At 42.4% G+C, this 12,342-nt stretch overlaps 1 long non-coding RNA gene across 1 annotated transcript in view; it reads left to right on the top strand.

The window, feature by feature from the left end:
- The window catches only part of LOC144753762 (uncharacterized), a 134,831-nt gene extending 133,842 nt beyond the window's left edge, over nt 1-989 (top strand). The window contains exon 3 of the long non-coding RNA XR_013594513.1: nt 335-989. This is a non-coding gene — a long non-coding RNA (uncharacterized LOC144753762). The remainder of the gene's footprint in view (nt 1-334) is intronic.
- The last annotated feature ends 11,353 nt before the right edge of the window (nt 990-12,342 follow it).

The following is a 12,342-nucleotide window of genomic DNA, read 5'->3' as shown; positions in this document are numbered from 1 at the left end:
TAACCAACCATAGAGTAAGATGCACACATTCTTTTTGTATTATTATACACGAGAATACTAACTTTTTGCTTGCATGTTGCAATAAAAACTAGCTAATATGTATTGTTACTGTGTTGTGAATTAATGTGCAGTTTAGTTATAAATAAAACGTAATTTAAATGTGCTTATTGTATTCGTTTGTGTTGTGGAAAGGTCGAAAATGTAAGTATAAAACGCACTTATGTAGCTTATTTTGCTAGGTAACAACTAATGGGAAACATTAGTAAGGTGGGAGGTTAACAGAAAGGGTTTTAATTCAATAATTAACATGAATTTGTGTTTGTTTCTGTGATAGTTCCAAAAGTGGCTTCTGAGGCCTAAAATAAAATGGACGGTCGGGTAAACAGTGAGCAAGAGCTGAACAGCGCAGGCGTGTCAAAACCTGTAAGTCAGAGTGAACTGCCGGTGCTCGAGGAGGTTCAAGGCTGCCCTGGCCTGGAACCTAGGATGGGTGCCAAACATGGACGATTGAATGTACTGATCCTGAGAAAATATTGTGAAGTTGCCACTCTAGGAAATGGCTAGGCCTAAGACTGTCCTAAAACAAAGACCCTTTATTTTTCTGCTGAACCATCAAGAAAATGATGTTGTAATGGTGAGATGATGCTCACTCACCCCGAAATTGTCCAATGAAATTTTGAATAAGAGATGATAGTTACTTTTTAGATAGATTAAGTTAGGGAATTAGGGTATAAAAACCCCTGGATTTGACTAGAAGGGGTCGCTTTCCTAATTTCTACTGGAGATGCTGCCCGATTACTGACCGATTCCTGGATGTAAGACTTTATTGTTTTTTTTTTTACTTGTTTGCTTTACAGGACTGAAGGATAAGATGAGGGTGTTAGTTAGGGATGTTAAGAGAGAATGAATTTGGAACTATCTGTTCTTTGCTAAACTTTAACTGTTTTCTAAAATAAAGCGATTTTCTTGAGCTCTCAATAAAAATGATCATTTTGAAATAAAGTTTAAGATTTTCTGAATAAAGAATTTACTAATGCATAAATGTCAGACATAATAAAGTTTTTTTGCTATTAATAAAATTGGGAAAATGGAATTTTAAAAGCGGGTCTTGTGATTTTCCTACGCCTAATTTTCATTCTAGCAGATCCATTGCCACTATGGTGGTGTGTCTGAATAAATTAAATGTTTGAATAAAACCATGGTAAAGTGTAATAATCTGCAGGTGTAAATAATAAATAGTTAAATAGGTTTAGACGCTCCACCAAATGTTACAGCATTTCTCCTTTTTTCTCCTTTGCGATTCACCAAAGCCTTGAAGCCAAGTGTAAGTGAACTGGGTAAATTCGCAGTGTTATGGGCCCCACTGATGCATGATTTGTGAATTTTAAGGTTTCAGGGAAATGGTGAGTATTGATTAGAAATGATTTCTGGAGCCGCGCTGTAGCAGTTATATCTTGGTAGCAGAGTAGTGGTTGCTAAGGAAATTAGCTAGGGTTATGTATAAAGTACTATATAGAGTTTGTTGTACAGAATTATGACTAACATCTGTTGAGTTTGTATTACGTTATATGTAGTTTTGGAAAGGCTTCCAAGTGTTGGGTGAAGCCAGTGCCTCTGTCTGCAGATGGAGGAAGTGTGGCTAGGTAAAGTCGCACAGTGAATTCGTCTGTTTCAAAAAAGGAGTATTGTCGAATACTGCGTTGGTATCGTCGTATATCACTGTTTAGGGACCTTAGGTATGAAAGGATAAATGTATAGTGAGGACAGTCTATGAAATTTCAGCCTTCAAGTATAGGGATCATTCCGTGCATCCTGATTAAAACTTACTGCTGGGAGAGTAGTAGGACTCAACCCGAGCTTGAAAGAAGGGTAAAGGAGCGGCATCTACTTTACTAGTGATAGAGGAATTCTGTGGTAGGTTAGATGGACGCGCTGCCTACTGGTAACACAGAGTTCATGCGTATATGAATAGGGTTTTCCGTATGAACGTGTGTAAATAAAATTGCAATACGCGTTCAAGTGAAACTCTGGGATTGTCTCTAAGGATGTGAAAAAGATCTCTGTATGTGCTTTACTGGAGAAACAAGTTTGTTATTGCCTGATAGAAGGGTAAGGCCAGTAGTGTTGCTTTATCAACGAGTCTAAAAATTCTGAGGAGCGTCTACTCCGGTTACAGAATACTTGTGCGATTGAAAATTCTATCACTTTATTAGCGAAACAGATTAGTGGATTTGTTTTGTGTAATTACTAACTGATTTTATGAAATATCTTGTAAATACGGCTTCTTGAAAAAACCCTGTAAAGGAGGGGTCAGTCGGCGCTGCAGAAGCCGGAGCGCTTGTGACGTCAAAAGTGTTGCGCTGGGATTGGTCCGTGTGACCAAGACAGAGTAGGAGCTGATTGGTTCATCACAGAAAGCAGCAAAGGCTATTGGTTAAGCACTAAAGTGACGTATCGTGTTCTAACTGATGCATTAGTGCGAACCGCGCTGTGATAGGTTGGTGTTACGGAATCAGCAACAGAATAGTACGCGATCTTTTGAAAGCAGGAAAGTTTACCGAAAATGTCATAATAATATTATGATGATGACGACAAGAAGAAATCTTCATTGTTTAAAAAGCTGAAAACATGTTCGTGAAAGACAAAGAGGTAGTTACGAGAGAGGGAAAAATACTTCCTTCACCGAAAACGCCTGCTTCCTATATGTTGACAAAATATGGTTACCATACGTGTGTTTGGTTGGAAAATTGGGTACATTATACCAAGGATGAAACTTGAACCGAGACCCAGACCAACTCAATTTGAAGCATTGGTTGAGTGGGAAGATGAGATGCATCAAATGGAGAGTGAGAGGTTGAGTAGGCATCTTAGACCGAGAGGTAGAGGTAGAGATTTGTGGAGAGAAACTCATGAGACTAGAATGCGAAGATGGAGGGATGGAAGTATGTGCGATGGCATGTATCCTGTCAGATTGGTAGAAGAATATGAGGGACGGAAAAGTACAGAGAAGAAAAAGAATACAGAATTAGGAAATCAAAGTTATGGTGAAAGTGAATCAGAGGATGCTGTTTTAGAAGAAATATTAAATAGGAGACCGCCCCCATAACAACCAAGTTCTTTATGGACTACCCCAAATGCTCCGATGGCAGAAGAAAGAGCTAATGAAACGCCAAGACAACCATCAAATTTTAGAGATTTTCCTGAAAGAGTAGACACAAGATATGTCCTGAGTACACCGATAGGAGAAGCTAGAATTACAGGAACCCCTGTACAAAGTAATGATTCACACAGAATTGTGCTGAGTGCAGAAAGACGAAGTAATGAACAGCCAAATATGTCTGATTATGAGCGTTCTGCACATGAGTTGATTCAAACCCTTACTCAAAATATGGAAGCTGTAACTGTCCCTGTAACAATAGGACCTGTGATCCCAGTATTTGAAGATCAGAAAATATAAGAGCCGAGATTAACAATTCCATTACAACAAAGTCTATAGAGAGCAAAAGAGAATACTTGTCCTGATTTATCAGAAATAAGGCAGAATATAATTGTAAATCCACCAGAGTTAACTCTTAATAAAAATTTGTCATGCGGATACCCAACAGGAGCAGAATCTGATTCTGCTACTCCAGAGAGAAGTGCAGATAAAGTAGATTTAACGGAGACACCCATGGGAACATCAGAAAAAGAGTTGAGTGAATGGATAAAAACGTTAAAATTAAAAGAGCAGGAATTAAAAGTGTTGGATGTGGCTAAATTAAAAGTAGACATGGAAGAATTAATAATTGGAACAATTGGGACAGACAGATTAAAAACTTACCAGGATGATGAGCTCATGTTTTTATGTAAAAGCATAACATGGAGAGCTAAGACAATGTACGATCAATTAGAAGAAGTGGCAAGTGAATGTGGAATAGATTTTTCCAAAATAAAGTCATTGCAGAAAACTTATCGAGTAGATTTTGCAGAAAGAGACATTGAAAATATGAATACTGCAGGAGGACAAGTTCAGATAAAAGATTTGATCGTGTTGTTGCGCAAATGGGGTGATGTAGGTAAATGGAGAGTCAAGTGGGCAAAGAAGAAAGAAGAAAATAGTGATAAGTCTACCTTAGCTTTCCCCATTAGAGAGAAGGGAAAAGCGGTAACTGAATTCCCTATGAGAGAAATTCCTGGAGGAGGATATGTGCATGTGCCTTGGAGTAGACAAGATATATTGTCATTTACGAATGATTTTCCCAGGCTAAGAGAAAAACCAGTAGAGTGGTATAGACAAGTTGACAGATTTGTAAAAGTGTTGTGGATTGATTTAGATGGATTATTTGACATAGTGGTGCCAACAGATTTATGGACAGAATGTAAAATATCTGTGTGTTGGCCAAGGGAGGAGTATCCCAGAGATGAGAAAACGGGAGCTCCATCACCAGATGTGATGAGGAAGTACGAACAAGTGATAGTGTGGTTGAAAACCAAAATACCTCCAAAAGAAACTGATTGGGTAAAGATAGACAGGACTACCCAGGAGCCAAAAGAAACTGTGCATTCATTTTATGAAAGGTTGTTATTGGTTTTCAAATAATATAGTGGTTATGAGGAGTTAAATGAAAAAGACATGAACCATTTTGGATATAGATTTGTATATGGATTAAGACCAGAAATTTCAGATATGATTAGACATAGTATGATGGATTGGCAGTCGAGTGCAGTAGATAAGGTATTGAGACAAGCAAAATATTGCAGTGAGGAGATTGATGCAAAACAAAAGAAGCTAAAAGAGAAAGCCATGTGGGCACAAGTAAAAGTAGCAGAACAACAAGTAGCACAAATGGAGAATAAGAATGCAGGGGATCAAGGTGGGTTTAAAGGTAAACCTAAATTGGTAGGGAATATTGATGAATTGAAAAATAAAATGCTATGTTTCAACTGCGGCAAGATAGGGCATTGGAAACGAGAGTGTAAATGTGCGCATAGAGTTAATGGGGAACATACATCATTGAATCCGCAGGTGCAGTTTGAGGTAATTCAGCAGCAACCGCAGCAACAGCAGATAGCAAATCGGCAAAGTCAGGTGCCGCAACCGCCACTGCCATACAGTGGGAATCAGCAGAGATACAGTGCAGAGACAGGATTCAGCGGAGGTGAGCAGGTAAAAAGACCGCAAAGAATAAATGCGTGTCCTCAATATTGGTTGCAAGAAGAGAATGGCAGTGAGCCAGATGAAAGTTTCTGACGGTGCCTGAGGGAGGAAGAGGAGTGTGTGCTTGGAGCCACTCTTGAGGTAGATCAGTCAGGTCCATTTGTGAGCGGAAAGGTGAATGATGTGGAAATAACTTTCCTAGTGGACACTGGTGCTACCCGTTCTACTGTAAGATCAGTGGAAATTCAAAATCTTCCTCTCTTGGGTGAGACAATCCAGGTTGTAGGTGTAGCTAACAGAAAAATAAATACCCCTTTGACAAAACCAGTTGAAATAGAGATTGGGACATATAAAGATATGCATCGGTTTGTGGTGTGCGACAGCAGTCCTGTTCACTTGTTCTGAAGCTTGTTTCCTTCCCAGTGTAAGAATTGGCTTTTGTAGTCTGGTCTGCCCTGTTCCCATGATGCACTGGGCCAGGGACAGACTAATTTGCATACAGCCAGGTTCTGAAACTGGGATGGTGCAATGAGCTAAAAAACGGTGTTGGATCTAGCCCTGATCTCTTGACTGGGTGAGAGTACTCTGCTTAATTCAGAGACTCTGTCCATCACCACCCCTTGTTGTAAATTATTTTGTCCACCCTAAGCGTGGAAGGGTATACTCAGATGTGAGTCCCTTGCTCATTGCACCATCAGGATTCAAGCAAGCCGGGCCGAAGACGCCTGAAATGGCAGAAACCGGTCCCCGGAAGCTTGTTTCCTTCCCAGTGTAAGAATTGGCTTTTGTAGTCTGGTCTGCCCTGTTCCCATGATGCACTGGGCCAGGGACAGACTAATTTGCATACAGCCAGGTTCTGAAACTGGGATGGTGCAATGAGCTAAAAAACGGTGTTGGATCTAGCCCTGATCTCTTGACTGGGTGAGAGTACTCTGCTTAATTCAGAGACTCTGTCCATCACCACCCCTTGTTGTAAATTATTTTGTCCACCCTAAGCGTGGAAGGGTATACTCAGATGTGAGTCCCTTGCTCATTGCACCATCAGGATTCAAGCAAGCCGGGCCGAAGACGCCTGAAATGGCAGAAACCGGTCCCCGGAAGCTTGTTTCCTTCCCAGTGTAAGAATTGGCTTTTGTAGTCTGGTCTGCCCTGTTCCCATGATGCACTGGGCCAGGGACAGACTAATTTGCATACAGCCAGGTTCTGAAACTGGGATGGTGCAATGAGCTAAAAAACGGTGTTGGATCTAGCCCTGATCTCTTGACTGGGTGAGAGTACTCTGCTTAATTCAGAGACTCTGTCCATCACCACCCCTTGTTGTAAATTATTTTGTCCACCCTAAGCGTGGAAGGGTATACTCAGATGTGAGTCCCTTGCTCATTGCACCATCAGGATTCAAGCAAGCCGGGCCGAAGACGCCTGAAATGGCAGAAACCGGTCCCCGGAAGCTTGTTTCCTTCCCAGTGTAAGAATTGGCTTTTGTAGTCTGGTCTGCCCTGTTCCCATGATGCACTGGGCCAGGGACAGACTAATTTGCATACAGCCAGGTTCTGAAACTGGGATGGTGCAATGAGCTAAAAAACGGTGTTGGATCTAGCCCTGATCTCTTGACTGGGTGAGAGTACTCTGCTTAATTCAGAGACTCTGTCCATCACCACCCCTTGTTGTAAATTATTTTGTCCACCCTAAGCGTGGAAGGGTATACTCAGATGTGAGTCCCTTGCTCATTGCACCATCAGGATTCAAGCAAGCCGGGCCGAAGACGCCTGAAATGGCAGAAACCGGTCCCCGGAAGCTTGTTTCCTTCCCAGTGTAAGAATTGGCTTTTGTAGTCTGGTCTGCCCTGTTCCCATGATGCACTGGGCCAGGGACAGACTAATTTGCATACAGCCAGGTTCTGAAACTGGGATGGTGCAATGAGCTAAAAAACGGTGTTGGATCTAGCCCTGATCTCTTGACTGGGTGAGAGTACTCTGCTTAATTCAGAGACTCTGTCCATCACCACCCCTTGTTGTAAATTATTTTGTCCACCCTAAGCGTGGAAGGGTATACTCAGATGTGAGTCCCTTGCTCATTGCACCATCAGGATTCAAGCAAGCCGGGCCGAAGACGCCTGAAATGGCAGAAACCGGTCCCCGGAAGCTTGTTTCCTTCCCAGTGTAAGAATTGGCTTTTGTAGTCTGGTCTGCCCTGTTCCCATGATGCACTGGGCCAGGGACAGACTAATTTGCATACAGCCAGGTTCTGAAACTGGGATGGTGCAATGAGCTAAAAAACGGTGTTGGATCTAGCCCTGATCTCTTGACTGGGTGAGAGTACTCTGCTTAATTCAGAGACTCTGTCCATCACCACCCCTTGTTGTAAATTATTTTGTCCACCCTAAGCGTGGAAGGGTATACTCAGATGTGAGTCCCTTGCTCATTGCACCATCAGGATTCAAGCAAGCCGGGCCGAAGACGCCTGAAATGGCAGAAACCGGTCCCCGGAAGCTTGTTTCCTTCCCAGTGTAAGAATTGGCTTTTGTAGTCTGGTCTGCCCTGTTCCCATGATGCACTGGGCCAGGGACAGACTAATTTGCATACAGCCAGGTTCTGAAACTGGGATGGTGCAATGAGCTAAAAAACGGTGTTGGATCTAGCCCTGATCTCTTGACTGGGTGAGAGTACTCTGCTTAATTCAGAGACTCTGTCCATCACCACCCCTTGTTGTAAATTATTTTGTCCACCCTAAGCGTGGAAGGGTATACTCAGATGTGAGTCCCTTGCTCATTGCACCATCAGGATTCAAGCAAGCCGGGCCGAAGACGCCTGAAATGGCAGAAACCGGTCCCCGGAAGCTTGTTTCCTTCCCAGTGTAAGAATTGGCTTTTGTAGTCTGGTCTGCCCTGTTCCCATGATGCACTGGGCCAGGGACAGACTAATTTGCATACAGCCAGGTTCTGAAACTGGGATGGTGCAATGAGCTAAAAAACGGTGTTGGATCTAGCCCTGATCTCTTGACTGGGTGAGAGTACTCTGCTTAATTCAGAGACTCTGTCCATCACCACCCCTTGTTGTAAATTATTTTGTCCACCCTAAGCGTGGAAGGGTATACTCAGATGTGAGTCCCTTGCTCATTGCACCATCAGGATTCAAGCAAGCCGGGCCGAAGACGCCTGAAATGGCAGAAACCGGTCCCCGGAAGCTTGTTTCCTTCCCAGTGTAAGAATTGGCTTTTGTAGTCTGGTCTGCCCTGTTCCCATGATGCACTGGGCCAGGGACAGACTAATTTGCATACAGCCAGGTTCTGAAACTGGGATGGTGCAATGAGCTAAAAAACGGTGTTGGATCTAGCCCTGATCTCTTGACTGGGTGAGAGTACTCTGCTTAATTCAGAGACTCTGTCCATCACCACCCCTTGTTGTAAATTATTTTGTCCACCCTAAGCGTGGAAGGGTATACTCAGATGTGAGTCCCTTGCTCATTGCACCATCAGGATTCAAGCAAGCCGGGCCGAAGACGCCTGAAATGGCAGAAACCGGTCCCCGGAAGCTTGTTTCCTTCCCAGTGTAAGAATTGGCTTTTGTAGTCTGGTCTGCCCTGTTCCCATGATGCACTGGGCCAGGGACAGACTAATTTGCATACAGCCAGGTTCTGAAACTGGGATGGTGCAATGAGCTAAAAAACGGTGTTGGATCTAGCCCTGATCTCTTGACTGGGTGAGAGTACTCTGCTTAATTCAGAGACTCTGTCCATCACCACCCCTTGTTGTAAATTATTTTGTCCACCCTAAGCGTGGAAGGGTATACTCAGATGTGAGTCCCTTGCTCATTGCACCATCAGGATTCAAGCAAGCCGGGCCGAAGACGCCTGAAATGGCAGAAACCGGTCCCCGGAAGCTTGTTTCCTTCCCAGTGTAAGAATTGGCTTTTGTAGTCTGGTCTGCCCTGTTCCCATGATGCACTGGGCCAGGGACAGACTAATTTGCATACAGCCAGGTTCTGAAACTGGGATGGTGCAATGAGCTAAAAAACGGTGTTGGATCTAGCCCTGATCTCTTGACTGGGTGAGAGTACTCTGCTTAATTCAGAGACTCTGTCCATCACCACCCCTTGTTGTAAATTATTTTGTCCACCCTAAGCGTGGAAGGGTATACTCAGATGTGAGTCCCTTGCTCATTGCACCATCAGGATTCAAGCAAGCCGGGCCGAAGACGCCTGAAATGGCAGAAACCGGTCCCCGGAAGCTTGTTTCCTTCCCAGTGTAAGAATTGGCTTTTGTAGTCTGGTCTGCCCTGTTCCCATGATGCACTGGGCCAGGGACAGACTAATTTGCATACAGCCAGGTTCTGAAACTGGGATGGTGCAATGAGCTAAAAAACGGTGTTGGATCTAGCCCTGATCTCTTGACTGGGTGAGAGTACTCTGCTTAATTCAGAGACTCTGTCCATCACCACCCCTTGTTGTAAATTATTTTTTTTTTTTTTTTTTTATTTTTTATTTTTTTTCTGTTCACTTGCTAGGCAGGGATATATTGTGTAAAATGAACTGTGCCATATACTGATCACAAGATGGCATAGAATTGCAGACTCCAGACGAAGATAGTTTGTATAAATTGACAATGCTAATGATTGAGACAGAACAAGATAAACTGTTTCCTGTTTTTGATAAAGAGAAAATTCCGGTTGAACTGAAAGAGGCAGTAAAAGAAAGTGTGTGGGATTTCACTGGAAAAGACAAAGGTTTGATGAAAGGAGTTGATCCTGTGAAAGTGTCTATAAAAGAAGGTGCAAGCTACCCGAATATACCTCAGTATAAAATGAATGCAGAGGTAATTGAAGGAATTACTCCAGTAATTGACAAAATGATTGAGCAGGGAATTCTAAGAGAAATTGAGAGTAGTCCTTGTAATTCACCAATTATGGGATTGAAAAAAGCCACATGGAACATTTAGAATTGTGCAGGACCTGAGAAAGGTTAATAAAATTGTTGTCCCATGTTGTCCAATTGTTCCGAATCCAGCAGTGATTTTGTACCAAATACCACATGATGCAGAATGGTACACAGTGATTGATTTATGCAATGCGTTCTTTACTGTTCCATTGCATCCAGAAAGCCAACCAATTTTTGTGTTACGTTTCCAAAATCGTATCCTAGCATGGTGTAGAATTCCACAAGGGTACACTGAAAGTCCATCTATTTTTAATCAGCTGCTAAAGAAATCATTAGAAAATTTGAGTATGCCTGGAGAATCTGTGTTAGTACAGTATATTGATGATCTTTTGGTTGCATCAAAGACAAAGGATGCCTGTATAACTGATACAGTGGCATTGTTGAATCATTTGGCTGAGGAGGGACATAAGGTGTCTCCATCAAAATTACAGTTTTGTCAAAAAGAAGTACAGTATTTAGGCCACAAGATTGCAAAAGGAATTAGACAGGTCACAATTGAGGAATTCAAATGATACAAGGAATGCAGCCACCTAAGACTCAAAGACAAGTAAGAATGTTCCTAGGAATGGTAGGTTATTGCAGACATTGGATAAGTGGATTTTCATTGATTGCAAAACCATTGCAGATATTGACAAAAGCAGACATCAGAGACCCTATTGTTCTGACCAAAACAGAGATGGAAGCATTTGAACAGCTAAAAATGAAGTTGTGTGAAGCACCAGCTTTGGGAATGCCTGATTACGAAAAAGAATTTGAACTGTACTGCAGTGAGCGAAAAGGATGTGCTCTGTCAGTATTAATTCAGAGGCACGGAAGAATGAGAAAACCAATTGCGTATTTCTCAGCTGTTTTGGACCCTGTTGCAAAGGCTTTGCCAGGTTGTCTGAAAGCAGTAGCAGCAACAAGTGTACGTCTGGAGCAAAGTGAAGGAATTGTGATGGGATTTCCTGTGAGAGTCTATGTACCTCATTCAGTGGAGATTCTCCTCACAAGAGCAAAGACCCAGTACATGACTAACAGCAGAATGACACGTTATGAGAAAATAATCTTGGGAGCTGAGAATGTGACAATTGCAAGATGTGTGAATGTCAACCTATCAACATTGCTACCTGATACAGTTGAAGCAGAAGTGAAAGGTGAGCTTGATCACAAATGTTTGGATGTTCTGGAGTATTGCACAAAGCCCCGTCCAGACATTAAAGATGAACCTTTACTCAAATCAGATTTTGTAATGTTTGTGGATGGATCATGCTTGAGAACAGAGAGTGGTGTTCTAAGTGCTGCATATGCTGTTTGTACAGTAGCAGAAGTGTTGGAAGCATCTTGTCTGAAAGGAATTCATTCTGCTCAAATAGCGGAATTGATTGCTTTGATACGAGCATGTGAGTTGGGAAAAGAGGTGAAAGTAACCATAGTGACTGATAGTCAATATGGTTATCAAGCTGTTCATGATTATGGACAGCTTTGGTCCCAAAGAGGTTATTTGACCTCTGCAGGAACACCCATTTGGAATGCAGAGTTTGTGAAGACACTGATTGACGTGATACAGTTACCTGAAAAATTGGCTGTGGTAAAATGTTCAGCTCATAAAAAGGGTGAGGATTATATCACCAGCGGAAACAGTTACGCAGATGCAATTGCAAAGCATTGTGCAAAGAATCAAATTTCAATCAATAGAGAGAAAACTGGAGAACATTTTCCAATTCCTTTATTGCTAACAACTGTAGTGGAAACTTGGCAGGAAGTGAAGCAAATGCAAGAAGAGGCAGGAGCAGAGGAAAAGGATATTTGGCTAAAATCAGGATGTAGACAAAGGGAGGAAGATGAAATTTGGGTTTACAAAGATGAAAGACCAGTAATGCCCGATAGCATGATTTCAGATATGGCCCGAATGTACCATGGTCAAGCACACATTGGCAGAGACACTATGATTCGTCTCTTCAGACAGACTTGGTATAATCCTAAATTCAGAATAATTGCTGAAAGCTTGTGTCAAAGATGCTTAGTCTGTCAGCAATTTAATCCAAACAGAAAAACTGTTGTAAGTTTGGGAACCATTGGACGGGAGGGTGGCCCATTCACAAGAGTTCAAATGGATTTTGTTGAGCTACCTCCATGCAACAGACTTAGATATGTTCTTGTGATAATCTGCTTGTTCTCTCGATGGGTGGAAGCTTACCCCACACGGAGGAATGATGGATTGACTGTTGCTAAACTGTTCTTGCGTGAGGTAATACCACGCTTCGGGTTTCCGGTTACGATTGAATCGGACAGA

Source organism: Lissotriton helveticus, chromosome 5_1, assembly GCF_964261635.1.
Source record: "Lissotriton helveticus chromosome 5_1, aLisHel1.1, whole genome shotgun sequence".
NCBI lineage: Eukaryota > Metazoa > Chordata > Amphibia > Caudata > Salamandridae > Lissotriton > Lissotriton helveticus.
The sequence above is the reverse complement of the archived record's forward strand: the minus strand, read 5'-3'. Positions and strand labels throughout refer to the sequence as shown.